General features: G+C 40.3%; 1 protein-coding gene across 14 annotated transcripts in view; it reads right to left on the reverse strand.

Annotated features, from left to right (window-relative positions):
- The window catches only part of LOC126336500 (prolyl 4-hydroxylase subunit alpha-1), a 697,270-nt gene that overhangs the window by 615,106 nt on the left and 63,908 nt on the right, over positions 1–18,256 (reverse strand). The gene's annotated exons all lie outside the window — the stretch shown is intronic.

Below are 18,256 nucleotides of genomic sequence, written 5' to 3' on the forward strand. Positions count from 1 at the left end.
CACAGTCAAAACTTGTTTCTTTCTGCCTTTGAATGAATTGTATCTTTGATATTTAGAGGGTGCTTTCTGATTATAGTTTTAAATATTTAAAAAAATGCTTTTAGGCACTATTAAAGTGAATAAAATTCCCTTTTGTTAAAAGGAATTTGGTTATGATTTCATCAGTTACTCCCTGGCAACTACTTCCATGCTTACATAGTGTTATTAAATGTGTTAATGTTCTTGATGAATCGCTAGTAAATAAAATAAATTCTTAAGACTAATCTTTGGAAATAAATCACGGTTCAGTGAGCAATTGTAAAAACATGGTTTTTATTGTTTGAATAGGTGTTATTGTTTTCACTGTACTTCGTTCTTTTTTTTTTCCAGACACATACAAACATTTCAAAAATAAGTGCTAGTTAGTTTCAGATCAAAAATAAGTGCTAGTTAGTTTCAAGCACTGCAAAAAGTAAGTACTGTTCTCACAATTTGTTGAGAAGCAAATAATGTATTACATGGTAGGGAAATATAAAAAAATCAACAAGAATGTTTTAAATAAACTTATATAAAGTCACAGCACTCCGTCTTCAGGCCATAAGTGGCCTACCGGGACCATCCGGCCGCCGTGTCATCCTCAGAGGAGGATGGGGATAGGATGGGCGTGGGGTCAGCACACCGCTCTCCCGGTCGTTATGATGGTATGCTTGACCGAAGCCGCTACTATTCGGTCGAGTAGCTCGTCAATTGGCATCACGAGGCTGAGTGCACGCCGAAAAATGGTAACAGCGCATGGGAGTTGGATGGTCATTCATCCAAGTGCCGGCCACGCCCAACAGCGCTTAACTTCGATGATCTCACGGGAACAGGTGTATCCACTGCGGCAAGGCCGTTGCCTATATATCGTCATATTTTATTTTTTAAAGTCATATTTATATAAATCTTAGGATACAAATGCTTGCATATTTCGTGTTTTTAGATCATTAAAATACGGTCCTATTGATAAATCATACTAATCCGATACGTTAACGATTACGCATCCAATTTCAATATCAATCTCAAAAGTTCATCTAGCTTCGGATTTAACATTTATCTATCGTTGACACAGTATATCATTTCTTGGGAAATCTGCGCATCCCCAAGGAAGAATTCCTTTCCATGGGTCATCATCAACATCATTTAAGACTGATTATGCCTTTCAGCGTTCAGTCTGGAGCATAGCCCCCCCCTTATAAAATTCCTCCATGATCCCCTATTCAGTGCTAACATTGGTGCCTCTTCAGATGTTAAACCTATTACTTCAAAATCATTCTTAACCGAATCCAGGTACCTTCTCCTTGGTCTGCCCCGCATCCTCCTACCCTCTACTGCTGAACCCATGAGTCTCTTGGGTAATCTTGCGTCTCCCATGCGTGCAACATGACCCCACCATCTAAGCCTGTTCGCCCTGACTGCTACATCTATAGAGCTCATTCCCAGTTTTTCTTTGATTTCCTCATTGTGGACACCCTCCTGCCATTGTTCCCATCTGCTAGTACCTGCAATCACCCTAGCTACTATCATATCCGTAACCTCAACCTTGTTGATAAGGTAACCTGAATCCACCCAGCTTTCGCTCCCATACTACGAAGTTGGTCGAAAGATTGAACGGTGCACTTAGTCTTGGTACTGACTTCCTTCTTGCAGAAGAGAGTAGATCGTAGCTGAGCGCTCACTGCATTAGCTTTGCTACACCTCACTTCCAGTTCTTTCACTATATTGCCATCCTGTGAGAATATGCATCCTAAGTACTTGAAACCGTTCACCTTTTCTAACTTTGTTCTTCCTATTTGGCACTCAATTCATTTATACTTCTTTCCCACTGACACTACTTTCGTTTTGGAGATGCTAATCTTCATACCATAGTTCTTACATTTCTGATCTAGCTCTGAAATATTACTCTGCAAACTTTCAATCGAATCTGCCATCACAACTAAGTCATCCGCATATGCAAGACTGCTTATTTTGTGTTCACATATCTTAATCTCATCCAGCCAGTCTATTGTTTTCAACATATGATCCATAAATAATATGAACAACAGTGGAGACAGGTTGCAGCCTTGTCTTACCCCTGAAACTACTCTGAACCATGAACTCAATTTACCGTCAACTCTAACTGCTGCCTGACTATCCATGTAAAGACCTTTCCATGGAATACAAAAAAAAAAAGGTTCAAATGTGTGTGAAATTTTATGGGACTTAACTACTAAGGTCATCAGTCCCTAAGCTTACACACGACTTAACCTAAATTATCCTAAGGACAAACACACACACACACACACACACACACACACACACACACACATATACACACCCATGCCTGAGGGAGGACTCGAACCTCCGCCGGGACCAGCCGCACAGTTCATGACTGCAGCGCCTTACACCATGGAATACTGCCGAGTCCGTGCAGGCATTTCCTATCGCTAAGTCGCCTCGCCGTCATCTGCATCTCCATCTGGATCCGTACTCAGGCAGACCACAATCAACTGCACGGAAGAGGGTACACCCCATTGTACCAGTCATTAGGGCATTCTCTCGTTCTATTTACGTAAGAATCGCATGAGGAATGGAGGAGGAGATTAGTGTTTAACGTCCCGTAGACAACGAGATCATCAGAGACGCAGAACAAGCTCCGATTAGGGAAAGATGGGGAAGGAAATCGGCCGTGCCCTTTCAAAGGAACCATCCCGGCATTTGAAGTGATCTAGGGGATTCACGGAAACCCTAAATCAGGATGGCCACAGGCGGGATTGAACCGTAGTCCTCCCGTCAAGAATGACTGGTTAGATGTCTCTGTGCTTGCTGTAAATAGTGTAACCTTGTCTTCGCGATCCCTATGTGAGCGATACGTCGACGGTCGTAATGTATTCCTATACTTATCACTTGAAGTTTATTCTGCAAAACTATCTAAGAAGATGGTCGTAGGGCAGTTTACGTCTGTCTTCAACCGTCTGTCAAACCAGGTCAGTTCTTTCAACATCTACGTGACACACTTCCAAGGGTCGAACAAACCTGTGACCGTTCGTGCTGCCCTTCTCTGTATCCGTTCAATAACCCTTGCTAGACCTACTTGGTGCGGATCTCACACATTTGTGTAATATACTACGATGGGTCGCACGAGTGTTTTGTATGCAGTCTCCTTTGTAGACTTTCCCTAGATTTCTACCAATGAATCACAATCTACCTTGAGACTGAGACTATGTGACGGTTCCATTTCATATCCCAACAAAATGCCACACCCAGGTACACTACTGGCCATTAAAGTTGCTACACCACGAGGATGACGTGCTACAGACGCGAACTTTAACCGACAGGAAGAAGATGCTGTGATATGCAACTGATTAGCTTTTCAGAGCATTCACACAAGGTTGGCGCCGGTGGCGACACTTACAACGTGCTGAAATGAGGAAAGTTTCCAACCATTTTCTCCTACAACAAATGACCGGCGTGGCCTGGTGAAACGTTGTTGTGATGCCTCGTGTAAGGAGGAGAAATGCGTACCATCACGTTTCAGACTTTGATAAAGGTCGGATTGTAGCCTATCGATATCCAAAGACTGTTGGCAGAATATGAAATCGATGGATTCAGGAAGGTAATACGGAACGCCATGCTGGATCCCAACGGCCTCGCATCACTTAACAGTCGAGGTGACAGACATCTTATCCGCATGGCTGTAACGGATCGTGCAGAAGCGTCTCGATCCCTGAGTCAACAGATGGGGACGTTTCCAAGACAACAAACATCTGCACCCACAGTTCGACGACGTTTGCAGCAGCATGGACAATCAGCTCGGAGACCATGGCTCCGGTTACCCTTGACACTGCATCACAGACAGGAGCGCCTGCGATGGTGTACTCAGCGACGAACTTGGGTGCACGAATTGCAAAATATCATTTTTTTCGGATGAATTCAGGTTCTGTTTACAGCATCATGATGGTCGCATCGGTGTTAGGCGACTTCGTGGTGACCGCACATTGGAAGCGTGTTTTCGTCATCGGCATACTGGCGTATCAGGCGCGATGGTATGGGGTGCCATTGGTTACACGTCTCGGTCACCTCTTGTTCGTATTTACGGCACTTTGAACAGTGGACGTTACATTTCAGATGTGTTACGACCCGTGGCTCTACCCTCCATTCGATCCCTGCGAAACCCTACATTTCAGCAGGATAATGCACGATCGCATATTGCAGGTCCTGTGCGGGCCTTTCTGGATACAGAAAATGTTCGACTGCTGACCTGGCCAGAACATTCTCCAGATCTCTCACGAATTGAAAACGTCTGGTCAATGGTGGCCGACCAACTGACTCGTCACAATACGTCAGTCACTACTCTTGATGAACTGTGGTATCGTGTTGAAGCTGCATGTGCAGCTGTACCTGCACACGCCATCCAAGCTCTGTTTGACTTAATGCCCAGGCGTATTAAGGTCGTTTTAAGGCCAGAGGTGGTTGTTCGGGGTATTGATTTCTCAGGATCTATGCACCCAAATTGCGTGAAAATGTAATCACCAGTTCTAGTAAAATATATTTGTCCAATGAATACCCGTTTATCATCTGCATTTCTTCTTGGTGTCGCAATTTTAACGGCCAGTAGTGTATTTGACCAATGCCAGCTTTGCCGTGTTCGTAGGGTAGTCATAGGATACTACGTTTTTCGTTTCGTGAGTGCAAAAATTTTACAGTTTTGGACATTTAAACCAAATTGTCAAACCTTACACAATTTTGAAATCTTGTCAATAGATAACTGCATCGCCGGCCGTGGTGGCCGAACGGGTCTAGGCGCTTGAGTCGGGAACCGCGCGACTGCTACGGTCGCAGGTTCGAATCCTGCCTCGGGCATGGATGTGTGTGATGACCTTAGTTAGGTTTAAGTAGTTCTAAGTTCTAGGGGACTGATGACCTCAGAGCCGTTTGAACCATTTGATAACTGCATCACCTACGAAAAGTTAGAGATTATTATTGATATTGTTCGGAAGGTCAGTAATATACAAAACAAGCAAGTGTTCCAGCACAGCTCTATAGGGTACACCGGAAATTACATCTACATTTGACGATGACTCTCCATCTGCGTCCTCCGTATCAAAAAATTATCAGTCCAGTCGCAAATTTCGCTTGATGCCCAATATGATCGAACTTTTGGTAACAAGTGCAGATGTAGCACTGAGTCAGATGCTTTCGTCAGACTGCCTTGATCTATGCCTTTCACTGTATCACGTAACAAAAGAGCGAGCAGGATTTCGCACGATAAAAACACGCATCGTCCCTCTATATGGCTCACCAAATACACAATTAAAAAAAACCGCACGATATCTGCACATTTATATTATACATACTGTTTATGTTATTATTTTGTTCTATAAGTGACTCCTGCTAAGAGTATCATGCGACGACGCCAAATTGGTGACTTTCAGGGACATCTCGCGAAATCTGTGGTTTATGCGAAATTTGTAATTTTTCCCGTTCCCGTGTAAGTATCTCATAAAACTGAGGGGCAGCAGTTTTCTAAAATTGGTAACTAGGTGCTTCACTTTCTTTGACAGACAATCTATCACGGCCACTTAATTGTTTATAACAATGCACAGTGGTGTTCGGATTAACCTTCGAGTTGGTGATAGCTTAATTTTCTTGGTTTACGATGTCGGTTACCTCCACAGACGTTGGTACACATCTATCCACTTCTGAAATGCAGCGAGATGACATCACTTATGCTACAGGCCAATTGACTGTCATGGACAGTTAAACTGGTCACAGAAGCAAACAACACTCTCGGCCGTTGCCTCGTAAGCACCATGTTACACCATATTAAATTACGTAAGTCGCCTAGAAGTAAGTGGAGGTAAGTGCAGTTTCCGGGTCTGTGGCGAATAGTATAGCACCGAGCATTTATCAATGTCTTCTGTTGATAAAATCCGAATACAGCGGGGGAGCTGAAAGTAGCGGCAGAAGGAAGTACTAGGTCTGATTTTAACTGCCTTACTTGGAGGAGGAGGCAACTAATTACATAGCCGAATAGTTCGATCTAGAAGTAATAAGTATGGGTGCTGATACGGACTCTGAACTTGAAGAACAGGGGATTAAGAGCATAACTGACCTTTATTTGTATTTTCGTTAATACCTGCTAACAGTGTATTGTCTGCTCTACATTTAGGGTGTTTTCTTCTACAGTCACTTGCTATCACTGACTCGTGTGCCACAGCAAAGTTATACTTGTGTTCTGAGGCGCATTGCAACTTCGTCACTTCTTCTCAGCATTAATAAACAACAGGAAAAAAAAAGGTTCAAATGGCTCTGAGCACTATGGGACTCAACTGCTGTGGTCATTAGTCCCCTAGAACTTAGAACTACTTAACCCTAACTAACCTAGGGACATCACACACATACATGCCCGAGGCAGGATTCGAACCTGCGACCGTAGCAGTCGCACGGTTCCGGACTGCGTGCCTAGAACCGCGAGACCACCGCGGTCGGCTAAACAACAGGAAAGGTTGGTACACAAACTGCAGCAGAAAAATTCTGTGAAAACGAAATCATTATTTTGTTTTGTATTAAAACAGAAGAAAAACGCGCCGAAGCTCAGTTATACTTCTCTGAAATTGCGAAGTCACATTTAGCAACGCCCACAGTCACATTATTTGAAAGTTCTTACTGCAATGACCGAAATAAAATGCACAATAAGAGAAAAATCTCTTCTTTCGAACGGCGAATCTTTCATTTATTTTCATCTGGTCGTAAAAAACACTAACCGTTTCGTTCACGTTGTAACAAATACTTGCATCTACTGGTACTAACGTAAGTCGATATGCGTTATCTGTGCTCATGTCACTTGTGTGAGGTATGAACTTCTTAGAGGTTGCCACCAACCCAAGCCCTTCTTTACACGAAAGATCAGCCCGAACTGGAAAATTTCATATTATTCGATAATTTGAATTTATCTGGTTTAATTTAACTCATTGAAATCGTGCAAGAAATTAATGAAGTGTGAGCTAATTCCGTCACAGCCTGTTCCAGGTCCGGGTGCTCATCTCGCAAGTGTTGACGATGGAGGAGGAGCAAAACCACTAAAAGAATCCTGGGTCCATCTAGCTCCGGATGCTAGCACCAGGTGAAACCCGTCAACGGTCTCAAAGGCGCAAGAGGAATCCTAGCTGCCACAGGCAGAGAGAGCGGAAAAGCCAATGGAGAAAACCACGAAAAATCGTCATTTAGGAACAACAATCCGATCTTATCTTGGAATTTATTTCCTACGATGTAAAATGCACAATTTCAATTGCGGAATGGAAAATCCGATAAAAGTAAGCACTGCCCCAGATGGTTACTCGAAGAGGAATCCATCATTGCTTAACGCAATGCATCAGGACCCCCAGGGTTCTGGGGAGTCACAACATCTGCAGTCGGGTCAGTCTTGATATCCTTCCAAACTCAAGTTCAATAGGAAATTCTTCGCAGGCTCCGTGAATGTAAACACATTACTAAAAATTGGTAAACAGAAGGAACTTCAAATTCTCTTAGATAAGCAAGAAACACAAATTTTAGCAGTATAAGAAACAAGATTTTTGGACAAAAATGTAACAGGAACCAAAAACCACAGAATCTTCAAGGGTAAACTAGAATTAAAAATTATGACAGGTATTCCAATACTTTGTACCACTTTCTACATTCTACAAAATTTAGTAGATGACGTTAAAGAATTCATATCCAGTTCAGAAAGACTCTCTCTTCTCACGGTGAAATGCAAAAATAAACAGCATACCTTTGTCAGTAGCCATACTCCAGATAATGATGACAGTAAAGAATTCCGAGTAAGTTAGAAGCATTCTGCTAAAATATCAAAAAATCCAAAATCGAATGTTGTGATACTACTCGGGGATTTTAACCCACAAATATGAAGGGGAAAAACTCTTTGAAAAGTATTAGGAGGATATTACCTGACTAAAATCAAGCTGAAACCCTTCACCAATAAAAACCAAAAGAGACAGGAAAAATTGATTAAATATAACACAGACAGTCTCAACATCACAAAAGACGCAATATAACATTTTCAAGAAGAAATTAAAATAGCTAAACCAGGGGAATGGGAAAATTTGTCCAAAGCAATCAACGGGGTAGCGAAGAATGTAACTGGATCAACAAAAATGAAGAAAAAAGTCTGGTGGAATGAAATCTGTGGAAAAGCAGTTGCAGAAAGAAGAAAACTGTGAAAGAAATGGAAATGTTCTGGGAAGACTGAGCACCTTGATGAATTTAAAATGCAAAGGAAAGAAACAGCAAGATTAATAAAGAGTGCTTAACGATCTTTTGAGGGATTACAACTTCTTGACATACAAAAGAGCTTTGTTAAAAATAACGTCAGGAATTTCTATAAGATGTTTAAAAATCATCTACAGGTCTACCAAGCTCCAAGTATTTGTCTTAGACATGAAAATGTTAAAATAGACCTAAGCGATACCCATAGCTGTGAAATATTAAGAAAGTATTTTGAAAATCTCTTGAACTGTGAAGAATCGAATTGTAAGCTACACCTTCAGATCTTCATGAAAAACACAGAAGCAGATCCACCACCCACAGCCAAAGAAATTTTAAAAATGCAATAAATACTCTGAAAAACAATAAAGCCAGTGTAGGAGAATGTATTATAACCGAACTCAAAAAATGATCTCAGCCAAAAATTACAATTAACCTTCAAATCATGTCGGACGAAAAGTTGGAAACTGAAAAGATTCCAGAAGACTGGAAAGTGGCTCTTATCCATCCTTTGCACGAGAAAGGTGACAAGCATGACGTAAATAACTGCAGAGGTATATCTCTGTTTCCAGAGAGCTATAAAATATTTTCAACAATATTACTAAACAAGGTGGAAGCAACACTTGATACCCATTTGGGTGAATATCAGCGAGGATTTAGAAAGGGCATATTTTCAACAGATTTTCAACCTAAATTCCATAATCAGTCACAGACTTACAAACTCTTAAACACATAGTTGTAACACTTATAGCTTTTAAAAAGGCATTTGATTCGACTGATAGGGAAACACTAGTTAAAGTGATCCGAGAATTTGGCATTAAATCTAAACCGGTAAATATTATGCGTGAAACACTCACAGACACCAAAACGAAAGCAAAGTTTCGGGCATTTAAGACGTTCAAAATGAAAACAGGTACGGCCTCTCTCCACTTTTCTTCAGCTGCGTCCCCATAAAAACAATGAGAGAATGAAAAGAAGAACTAAAAGAACGTAAGTTATCACCAACAAGACTGGGGACTACGAACGAAGGTATTGAAATTCACTGTCTAGCATTTGCAGATGAATTTGGCCTTTTTTGTTAAACTTATCAAATGCAGAAATACAAATCAGTCTCTTAGAAGGAAGAGTCAACAAAGCAGATTTAAGAATTTCTATCGAAAAAAACAAAATTTATGACAAACATAAAAAAGCTCCAGAAATCCTAGTAACAGGTAGTGGACAGATAAAGAGGATTACTAAATTTAAAAATTTGGGAGAAATAATTCAAGAAAATGACTTGGAATACTCGTTTTAGCATTTGGTATAACCAGGAACATTTACAACAAAAGATCTCTGTCTAAAATTTTGAAAATACAACACTACAACACAGTTGTAAAACCAGAACGTCTTAATGCAAGTGCATATTTAGTACTGAATTACATATTACACAAACTTGAAGTCGTAAAAAGAAGAAGCATTCGAAAAACGCTCGGCCCGCTAAGAAATACGGAGATATGGAAATTAAGGCGTAAATAAGAACTATATCACAACATCGAAAACATAGCCGAAACGCCACGGAAGAGGCGACTGCTCTTTTTGGACATTTATAGAGAATGAACGGGAACGGGTTAACCAAACAGGTTTTTAAATATCTTTGGGAGAAGAAATCGCCAGCCACGGTGGCCGAGCGGCTCTAGGCGCTTCAGTCCGGAACCGCGCGACCGCTGCGGTCGCAGGTTCGAATCCTACCTCGGGCGTGGATGTGTGTGATGTCCTTAGGTTGGTTAGGTTTAAGTAGTTCTAAGTTCTAGGGGACTGATGACCTCAGATGTTAGGTCCCATAGTGCTCAGAGCCATTTGTACCATTTTTGAGAAGAAATCAACAACAGCCTGGATTCAAGAAGTTACGAAAGATTTGGAGATAAACAACATAAGTGAACAAGATGCAAATAAAGAGAGATATTTAAGAAGAAAGTGTTACAAATGGAAGGACTCCAAAGCAGAACGGAGAAGAAAACGGATGAAACTGGTCTGAGGAGAGAAAAAGGACACATAGTGAAAAGATGAAAGAATACTGGAGGAAGAAAAAAGAAGAACAAACGAGGAAGCTTTGAAATTGGCACGTTGTCCTTAGATGATCCAAACGGAAAAGGAAGAAGAAGTATGAACCATGTTCTTCAGTGATGAGAGCTCTTTTTCAAATTAGGTTTCGTTTCTGTTACTACCCCCTTTATTCAGCTAGGAAAAACAACACTGAACTACTCTCAAGAAACATAATCATTCGTCATTTTACAATGATGGTGACTAAGTGATAACTTAGAAAAAATACGACAGGACACAAAATATTAATTTTCACTAAGAACATTTATTCTTTAAACTGAAATAGTATAAATAAAAAAGAGGACATCCTAATCAAAAGCACCAGACCACGTTAAATAATACAACTTAGCTCATGATGATCAATTATATGGGAAGTGGAAGGGCAGGAAAAGGAAGGTATAGAGTGATGCACTCAAATATAGACTCATGCACTCAAACTGGACTCATACATGACGACAACGTTTAGAGAGAAGTTAAGTATCACTATAAGCATGGAATTACGGCAAAGAGATCAATACCGACTGAACAACTGAAACAAATATAAGATGTGGTGACAATTCAGATGATGAAAGTGAAAGAACACATGGGCAAATAAATTCCTCGTTGAGCAACACCTTGCTGAAACAGATAAAAATCACGAAACTACATGGAAAAGAATACGCTACTACGAAAGTTAGATCATGAGGAAACTGCGAACAGATCAACGTGACGAGGGAAGCTGAAGGGCCCCATTCGTTCATGCAACACGTGGTCTCCACAGACAAAACAGGGTGCTAAAATCCCACAAAGTTATGAAAATGTAAGTGCTCAAATAGCACAGTAGACGCTGATCATTTAATGTAACTAGGATCACACACTGAACTTCGAGCTAAGAGTTCACCTAACGAAGAACAAGTGTAAATAGGAGAACTAAAGCACGCGCGGAAATTGATACATCTAATCACACATCAAACTGAGGCAGGAACTGACAAATGAAAACACACGCACACGAAGACACAATTATTCTCATATTCACACAAGGTAATATCACCGAATCTTGGCCTAATCATGACGCGGTGACGAGCATTACACACCACAATGTTCTAAAAGAACAGCTGAAATCCGGACTACCGAATGAATCGAAAACCCTAACATTAGAGAAGCATTATGCTTTTAATTGAACACGTCCTGGGAAGGGAAATAAGAAGCTTCAGTTAGGCTGAATAACTTACACTTTCGTAACAGCCTTACAACAGCAAGACCGCGCTTAAGAATTACGAATGATCTCACCAACAGCCAGCAGCAGAATGGCTCTCTAGCGATAGCACTCAGAGGCCAGAGGAGCACCCAGGTGAATGGGAAAAACCAGAGGGGTCGTTTCTGGCTCCAACATACCAGACAACCAAGACACGGACAGTGCGGATAGACTTCCTTGCCCCAGTAAAAGGAACACTTGACGCAGTTAGGCTGTCCCTCTAGCAGACGGAAAGCAGCTAGGCTGCCACACAGTGTCGGATAAGCCACGTAGCAGAACTTAGCAAATGCTACGGGCCCCGCGCCTTAGAAGTGCCCGCACCTGGGGGTAAAAAAAGAAAATAAATAAATAAATAAAAAAAAACTGAAGTCAGATCGATGAAATTCAGCCTACTGTCCAACGGAAAGACTGTGGTGTCCAAATCTACAATCAGTAGTAACAACTGTAGCTCAGTTCTAAAAATGAGCAGTGCCCAGAATACACATATGAAGTTGTTGTGGTTTTCAGTCCAGAGACTGGTTTGAAGCAGCTCTCCATGCTACTCCATCCTGTGCAATCTTCTTCATCTCCCAGTACCTACTGCAACCTACATCCTTCTGAATCTCCTTAGTGTATTCATCTGTTGGTCTCCCTCTACGACTTTTACCCTCCGCCCTGCCCTCCAATACTAAATTGGTGATCCCTTGATGCCTCAAAATATGTCCTACCAACCGATCCCTTCTTCTAGTCAAGTTGTGCCACAAATTTCTCTTCTCCCCAAATCTAGTCAATACCTCCTCATTAGTTACGTGATCTACCCATCTAATCTTCAGCATTCTTCTGCAGCAGCACATTTCGAAAGCTTCTATTCTCTTTTTGTCTAAACTATTTTCTGTCAACGTTTCACTTCCATATATAGCTACACTCCATTAAAAATACTTTCAGAAAAGACTTCCTGACACTCAAATCTATACTCCATGTTAACAAATTTCTCTTCTTCAGAAACTCTTTCCTTGCCATTGGCAGTCTACATTTTATATCCTCTGTACTTGGACCATCATCAGTTATTTTGCTCCCCAAATAGCAAACCTCATTTACTACTTTAAGTGTCTCATTTCGTAATCTAATACCCTTAGCATCACCCGATTTAATTCGACTATATTCCATTATCCTCGTTTTGATTTTGTTGATGTTCATCTTCTATCCTCGTTTCAAGACACTGTCCATCCCGTTCAGCTGCTCTTCCAGGTCCTTTGCTGTCTCTTACAGAATTACAATGACATCAGCAAAGTATTTATTTATTCTCCATGGATTTCAATTCCTACTCCGAATTTTCTTTTGTTTCCTTTACTTCTTGCTCAATATACAGATTGAATAACATCGGGGATAGGCTACAACTCAGTCTCACTCGCTTCCTAACCAGTGCTTACCTTTCATGCCTCTCGACTCTTATAACTGCCATCTGGTTTCTGTATAAATTGTAAATAGCCTTTCGCCCCCTGTGTTTCACCCCTGCCACCTTCAGAATATGAAAGAGAGTATTCCAGCCAACACTGTCAAAAGCTTTCTCTAAGTCTACAAATGCTAGAAACGTAGATTTGCCTTTCCTCAATCTATTTTCTAAGATAAGTCCTAGGGTCAGTATTGCTTAACGTGTTCCAACATTTCTACGGAAAGAAAACTAATCTCCCCCGAGGTCGGCTTCTACCAGTTTTTCCACTCGCCTGTAAAGAATTCGTGTTAGTATTTTGCAGCCGTGGCTTATTAAACTGATAGTCCGGTAATTTTCACATCTGTCAACACCTGATGTCTTTGGGATTGGAATTATTATATTCGTCTTGAAGTCTGACACACTATACGTCGTAAGATAAAAGTTACAGAGGGGGTTCCCTAATGTTGTCCATAACCAGATCAATTAGGATAGGGTTCTATTGATTATCAATAAGAAGGTAATTAAAGGATGCCATATTTATTTTTGCAAATTCACTATTACATTCGTCCATTCCTTCTACACTGTATTTACTTTTCTTACAGAGCTATTGATAGAAGCCGTCTCTAGTGAAGATCGCTTATTGCTGTATAATGTGTTGTAATTTCGCAGTTCTTGTGTTTATTATGTGTAGTTGTTTCTCTGCTGGTTGCTGTGGACTAATACGATACAATACTAATATTTAACAACAATAATGATATTAAGGAACTGAAATATAGCTTTATCTACTGACTGCGAAATTTTCCTACAGGAAACGAGAAGCGCTGAAGAATAAGACAAGCTTATTTGTTATGCTAATACACGCTACCAATAAATTAAAAAAAAAGTACATTGTATGTGCACCATACCGAGAAAGTGACAAAAGAAATGGGACACTCTTAATATCGTGTCGGACCTCCTTTTGCCAAGCTTAGTGCAGCAACTCGGCGTGGTTTGGACTCAACAAGTCGTTGGAAGTTGACTGCAGAAATATTGAGCCATGCTGCCTCTATAGCCATCCATAATTGCGAAAGTGTTGCCGGTGTAGGATTTTGTGTACGGGCTAACCTCTGGGTTATGTCCCATAACTGTTCTAGGGGATTCATGTCGAGCGATATAGATGGCCATATCATTCATGTCGGGCGATATAGGTGGCCATATCATTCGCTCGGACTGTCCGCAACGCTCTTCTCTGCATCTCTACGCGAAAGCCGCTGCTCTCGGTCGTTAAGTGAAGGCCGTCGGCCATTGCGTTATCCGTGGTGAGAGGTAACGCCTGAAATTTTGTATTCTGCGGACACTCTTGACACTGTGGAACTCGTAATATTGAATCCCCTAACGATTTCCGAAATAGAATGTCCAATGCGTTTTGCTCCAACTGCCATTCAATGTTCAAAGTCTGTTAATTCCCATCGTGATGGCACAATGACACCTTTTTACATGTGTCATCTGACTACAAATGGCATTCACCTTAGTGTATGAACAGTGCAGGCATCAACTATCAGTGTTTGATTTGATAATAAAATTTTGTCGTTATAATTTGTTTACTCCCGAATACAGTAAAGATTTATTTGCCACTGAGACACCGGGAGTTGAACTGACTTTTTGGAACCGTACATACAATGGTGTAGGATTAGGTGCCAGGTTCCACATCGTGTAGCCATCCGCCCTATAGAGTCTGGTTTGTGAAAATGTTACGAAAATAACTTCTCGTGAGACACTAAACCGTTAAAAACGAGATGTTTATCCCGTGGCTGCACAGGCTATAGGCTGGTAAGCTAAGGATCACGTATTGGATACTTAACGGACGATAATAATTTTAAAATTGTTATCAAAAAGGTGTCATTTTTATTTTTTTCGTTTAATTTGGTTTTAAATATAACTACTTTCTTAACTTTACTTATGACCTTGGAGTGCTTTATTTCAGTCATTGTATTAACTTTAAAATTTTTCGTAAATTTAAAGAAGTGAATTTGTAGCAAAAGGCATGACTGTGGTAAGGTAGTGTTTGTATTTTCTCATGGTGCGAAAATAATTTATGTTTTAAGTGTTTGTATGACGAGAACCACAAAAGAAAATGTATACCTCATTGTGGGACACAGAGAGGTGCTGTTTTCAGATTTCCGTACTTTAGTCGGTAAAAACGGAACACTTGCAAGATCACTTCATTGTCCATACATCTGTCTATTTGTCTGTCTGTCTGTCAGCCCGCCCGACTTTTCCGAACCATTTTTCTCGGCTACAGTTACACCTATCAAGTTGAAATATGTGTCACTTGCTAAGATCAATCGTACCTTGGCGAGATAAAAAACGTTAGCTTCTAGGTCAACTCAGTCAGCAGATACAGCCATTTATGTCACATGTTTTAATACTCGTAAACTCACTCATCAAAACCTACGGGGTACTTACCGTTGAATTTGCCAAGAAGCAAAATTGTTAATTTTCAGTTATATCATATGAAATAAAATTGTGTCACCTGTTATCAGAAAAGCTCTCTTTTTTCTCCGGAACGAATAGACGTTTTCAGTTGAAATTTATGCAAGGAAAAGTAGGAAATATAATGACATAAGATGTCATTTTACAAATAATGGTGTGCATTACACAGGATGAGTAATGGAAATATGTAATACATAAACTTTTTGAAGCAGATCACACATTACTTGCATCTAAAAGTCAGATAGCTCATGAATTTATATCAGTCCCACAGCTCAGTTTCTCTGGGCGAGTTTGAAGAAGTTTACCGCGGATAAGCGGTGCAGAAAACGCGACTGCAACAAGATAAAATATGTCAATATATGCATTTTAGGTGATTTACCTTTTTGCCAAAGACTGTTAGGTAAGTTGTTTAATACTCATATCTTAGCTATGACATCACATCCAAAAGCTATGTAAGAGGATGCACGAACAATTGAAAGTACAGCAATCGCTCTTGTTTTGTAACTGATTCAGGAACAGCTTAATTTAAAAATATGCTGTTCCGGATATTTATTTCTACCTTCAGTAATTGAATTAGCTTTGTCGTATCAGTACTGTTCGCAGGTGAGAATAGCTGCCACGATCACTCCTACATTAATAAAGAGAAATGAAATTTTGTACGTAAACAGGGCGAGATGATTTTATTTTACGGAACGGAAAAGTAGATTACAGTGAAACGGAGCCTCAAGCGGCAATGTGTAATAGTTCAACAGTCGCATATACAACAGGAGTATTGCTCAGTACTCTATATGATACGTTTTGCTTGTCAGAATTCCTTTCTTCTGAGCGAAAGGTTGGAAGTAGTTCAGTTTGTTGTGATTCAGCCTCATGCTGGTAGTCAAAGTAGTTAACCTGTAGGGTAATATATTTATGCATGTTCTTCTCAGGTCTACTTACTTTGTGTCGTTTTAAAACTCTCAAAGCAATGATCTGATGTTGCACTACAAAATATGCGGTATTGATGTTGTCACTCATGACGTAAAATCTACATGCCAAATTTTAATTATCCATATTACTTAAATGGTGCTCCCTTACGCCCCAAAAATGCGGAAAAGTGTGAAAGTTTGATATATTGTACTTTTAACAAGCGACAAAATTATCCTTTCATGTTACCTTGCGCATCATCTGGTTCACTGTTCAGACAGTGATGGAAGAAAACATATACTCTGCTAGGAAGCATCTAGTATTCAGACAAATGCTCGAAAATACGTGTAAATTTTTTATGCAGTTATCAGAAATGTGTTTTTACCCACCACGTCTTCTTTTACATGAAATAGGCATTTGCGTTGTGTTGCTTTTATTCAATCCAGCAATGATACACAAACAGTATTAATACAAGAACCAAAAGACTTTGATAGACGCTGTTTATCAAGAAAACTAATCGCAGTGAGTCAGATAATATTAACAGTTTGTCGCCTCAAAATCTTCCTCATTTAATGGGGTTTGAATCCGAGGATCAACATAAATCCCAAGTTACTTTATCAATATAATTCAATAAAATTTTGGTACTAATATTGAAAGTTCTTTATTTAAATGTATGTGTCTGTACTTAAATTGCTGAATGACTGAGAAGATGAAACTTGTACGTTATTTGATTCTGAAACAGCTGAGTAAACCTGAACGTACTGAGCCGACTTTCTCTTTACTTTTTCTTATGATGTCAGCACTAACCCACAATATTCTAGCGCAACGCAATCTGACTGTTAAAAAAAAAAAAAAAAAAAAAAAAAAAAAAAAAAAAAAAAAAAAAAAACAGACTTCAAATAATTAATGCAAAAGAATGGTCCTGAATAAGAAGCAATTCTGACAATAACCTATACATTTCATTAAGCACTTACCTCACAAAAATCTTAAATCTTAATAATAGGCATGTGGTTAGCAGAGGAAAGATTTTGTTGCAAACCAAGTAATGTATTTTTTACCTTAATAATGTGACATCCACTTCAAACATGAATATAAATCGTCATTGACATCGTGTACAAAGACATAAATCATGAATAATTTTCATTCTCCAAGTCGTATACTTCCAGATCGATAGTCTACGCTAACAATTGAGACCTCTACCCTCCATCAATGCTAACTTCTCACGTTTAACATCCATCACTGCTAGGTGTTCACCTCCAACTGCCCAACAGTACTTCCATCATTGCTGGCGACTAATTTCCAACTGCCCAACAGTACTGGCGATAAACTTCCAACAACGCAGCCACAGAGCCTCTTACAAAGAAAGCACAGTCAGAGATCCAATGCAGAGTGCTACACAGCGCTGCCAACACAGAAGCAGCCCACTTACAAGATTTACAAGTATATAGTACGCCACACTCTGCTACTACAGTTTTCATCCCAGTTTCCTGACTATAATTGCAGCTGTTGTTCAGCAACACTAGCCATGGTACTTCTCACGGATTGCCAGTGTGCTTAGGCTTTCGTGGCCGCTTGTTGATGTATTGCCTGTTTGCTTCTGTCTGGAATCTTCGGCTGACGTCTGTAACGATTTCCCAGACGTTTCCCCAGCACGAGTGGCTGGCATCATAGAGGTTTACCCTCCACTGCTAATGGCGTAAGGCTATGCACACAAAAAATATATTTCGATCGCCACATCACAGAATCCTTTTGCTACGACAGGGATTTTATAAGTAGGCGCATTTCGAATCGCAAAGTCGGCTGACAAAGAAATCTGTAGCAAGTCACAAAACTTTCGGCCTAACGACATCGATGGAGAGAGTGACTCATACGGTACTGCCTCCTGCTATGGATATTTG

Source organism: Schistocerca gregaria, chromosome 2 (assembly GCF_023897955.1).
Source record: "Schistocerca gregaria isolate iqSchGreg1 chromosome 2, iqSchGreg1.2, whole genome shotgun sequence".
In the NCBI taxonomy this organism is placed as follows: domain Eukaryota; kingdom Metazoa; phylum Arthropoda; class Insecta; order Orthoptera; family Acrididae; genus Schistocerca; species Schistocerca gregaria.